General features: G+C 37.3%; 1 pseudogene; it reads right to left on the bottom strand.

The window, feature by feature from the left end:
- Positions 1-1147: 1147 nt before the first annotated feature.
- LOC145288508 (5S ribosomal RNA) lies at positions 1148-1266 on the bottom strand (annotated as a pseudogene).
- Between the last annotated feature and the right edge of the window lie 2366 nt (positions 1267-3632).

Genomic DNA, 3632 nt, shown 5'->3' with positions numbered 1-3632 from the left:
GTAGGCAGGCAGGCTCGAACCCATACAGCGAAAGAGGAAAAGAACTTGAAAAGAAATTGACGTTTCGCTGTTGCGTCCATCGTCAAACAGTAAGTGGCGAAGATTTAAATTAAGGATAGTCTATCCAAAATGGGCCATGACTTTCGACAATATCAGCAAAAAAGCGACCCCTGTAGAAATGTGCCCTGTTGAGAGTGAAGGAATTAATGTTTTTAGTCAATTTTTTGATATTTGTCGTCCGAAGGGTCGAGCTTTAAAACAATACCGATCCTGTAAAAATCCGTCGCCGCTGTCGAAAGTTTTAGGGAGATATGCATACACGCATACATGCATACATATATATATATACATGCATACATACATACATACATACATTTAAACAGACAGATGATATTTATATTATGGATGAGTGAAAGGTGATAACGTCCGTATGGACATGAAATGTATTATCGTGTTTTTGTATACACATTTCAACCGTCATTGGGTGGGTTTTTTTTTTTTTTTTTTTTGGCCATGGGATACCGATTGACACGTTTTGTCATGTCGAAATCAAACGCCAGCTAACAAAGAGAGATATACTGTTTCAATCTTCGAACGTGTGACGTCACAGTAACATATGATCCTTCCGAGTCACGCTATCGTTGCACTCCCATCTCACAATGTAACAACACCTGACACTGTCCGTTTCATTTTAACCAGGGTGGTGAATCTGATAAGTGAAAGATAAAATCTCCTATTCTTATTTTGTTATCTCATATTGTTTTGAATACAATAAACAGTCTTGCCATTGTTGTTGATATTTTGATTAGGAATGATTTTTGTTTCGTTCTGATGAGAGTAGAAGCCAAAATGACGACCCTCGTTGGCCTTGGATATTTAGACATTTTTGATTAAGGAGTAAACGGTTTTATCCAGTCTGTCTGAGTTGTCATCAGTCCGATCTCTTTCTTTTCGACTTTAATTCCTTCTGGCCGTGTCGATTGTGTGCACCAACCCTATTTAGGGGTTAACCGGCTTCCTCCGAAGGAGGAAGTTTCATGGGAGTATGAAATTCATAAGCGGTCCCCAATCGCATGTATATCCCCGTTAGGGGAGATGATGACGTTAGGTTTTTGCAACTTTTTGCAGGGAGGTGTCGACGTCCTCCTACATACAGCACCTGAACTTCCCAAATTGTTCACCCATTTTAGTAATGACCAGGCTCAACGTTGCTTAACTTCGGTGATCTGACGGGAACCGGTGTGCCAACGTGATTATGCCGTATGCCGTGTCGATTAACATTAATTTATGGGAGTAGCACATTCACTCCAAGACAATGGTGTTCTACTCGCCGGGTCTAGCATCCACATTTAACCTGACATATCAGGGTCTGTCGTTACGGTTTCAGACTCACTTATTTAGGGTTAAGTATGGTTCAGCTATGTTCTAGTAAGTGTACTCTCGCAAACATTACCTTCTCTCATTGCGAGCTTACATCTCCATGATTCTCAAAGAACTTTTGCCTACTTTCTGGGTGCATAATGATTTCATTTTATGTTTAGATTTTTTTTTTAGATGAGGATCGCCAATTCGTATTATTTGAATTATTCGGAATACTGGTCTCATCTTGAGTGTTATTTTTCGCAAGGATCCGTGGTGGATAACATACCTGTTCAGTTGTATGTGACATTCTTCAAGAGGCTGAAGGTGAAATTGTTTTTTGCGGGCGATACTTCGAATAAAATTGTGAAGGAATTCTACTCGGTAATGGCTGACGGAATAAGAGCATGCTACCTTCGTGGATTAAATAAAATGTTCCGTTCGAAATTCCTTGCAAATTCCCGACTTCGACAGAATGATTCCCAAGTTCGAGTAGTTGCACTTAAAGAAGGTCAGAGGTTGCATCGTTGGAAAAGTTGCGAAAAATTAGGTGCAAGATCTAAACATTGGTTAGAATAATCAAAATAATACGAATTCTCATCTCAAACATTGGTTAAAATAATCAAAATAATACGAATTCTCATCTCAAACATTGGTTAGAATAATCAAAATAATACGAATTCTCATCTCAAACATTGGTTAGAATAATCAAAATAATACGAATTCTCATCTCAAAGTGTAATCATAAACTTTCGAATGTGCAAACGGTTCATAGTGTTTGACGAGTTGCTAATGTTGCCATCGTTAGTAAAGTCGATGTGGATCTGGTCAGTCCAACGTTTTTGGAATTTACGCAAGTTCTTTTATTAGGAAATTCTTTATTGGATACATGCAACAGAACGCGGACGCGCATATTCAAATGCCGAGCTCTGTGCGAAATGATGTCACGGTAGGGAGAAAGAAATAGATTATGAAGTAGAACGTGTGCACAGACAGAAAAACACGTTCAAGAGAACGTTTAGAACGACGTTCGAGAGAATTGATGTCAGAGAGAAGAAGTACAATCACGTTTTATTCGTGAAAGTACCCGGAATAAATGTCGTTGTTACGAAAATGGAGTCGAGTAATTATTTGCCCTATGTTCCTCGCCAACTGCACTGCTACAACCTGTTGAGTCTATGTGTGTAAACGTGTGCAACGTTACAGATATTTCTTTTGATATCTCTTCTGGTTACGTTTCAAACTCTGCACATTTTCCTTCTTTTTTTTTTTAATAACTTTTATATCATTTTGAAATCCAAAGGATTCTTTAATTTCAGTTATTTTTCAGCGATCCAGAAAGTTACTGTCGACCATGGTTCTCAAACAGTCATTTTTTAATACAAAGTCAATCGATTTCACTTTTTTGCCTTTAACGTTACTGTCTTATAAACACGGAGGAATATATATGTTCATTATCTGTGAGGAAATTCCGGCGCGTCTATACATGACTATATTTGTCGAGCCAGATTATTCTTTCATATTTTGGTTTTGTATCACATCTTCCCTGGCGTGAGGGAATCCAATCAAAAAGTGCTAACAACGTAAATCCTATTAAAAAGTAATCCGCCAGATGATCATTCTTAGACAATATTAAACATATCGTTCACAAATACCATTTTCGACATGAAAACAAACAATTAAAAATCTCATCAATTTTTTTTTTTAATTTATATGATTTTTTTTCCAAATTAGCTGCAGGCGTTTTTTTATTCTCTCTAATGATTTTTTCAAGATCATAATACTATTTAAAAATGATTTTTTTTTTTCTGAAAATCTTTTAGTGTTCTGCAATTAAATAATCGCCAATGCTATTTTTTCCGTCAAGCCATGAAGCCACAACTCTTTTGACACAGCAGCGCCACAAAGAACACAGGACGAGACAAGCATGGTTCAGTCGCACCAACAAAAATATAAAGTCTGGATAATGTTATCAATTCTGGAAAAGCAAAGCATAAACTCATAAGGAAATGACTATTTTCTTTCTTTCATCTTATTTCGGTAATATCTCTCTTTCTACATACTATTTTGTCTCTTACCAACGCTATAGTTCTTTTCCTTCTCTTCACACGCTCAATCCATACCTCGGTCTTTCGACTCTCTCCTTCTCTTTTCTATTTTCTCCTTTCCCCACTCTCTGTCTCTCTCTCTCTTTCACTCTCTCTCTCTTTCTCTCTCTCTCTCTCTCTCATTTTCTCGTTGGATCCTGATGCTTATATTGTCTTTCGATTTTG

This window comes from Euprymna scolopes, chromosome 11, assembly GCF_053919585.1.
Source record: "Euprymna scolopes isolate OS-2025 chromosome 11, ASM5391958v1, whole genome shotgun sequence".
NCBI classification, from domain to species: Eukaryota; Metazoa; Mollusca; class Cephalopoda; order Sepiida; family Sepiolidae; genus Euprymna; species Euprymna scolopes.
Note: the sequence above shows the minus strand (reverse complement) of the source record. Positions and strands in the feature narration are given on the sequence as shown.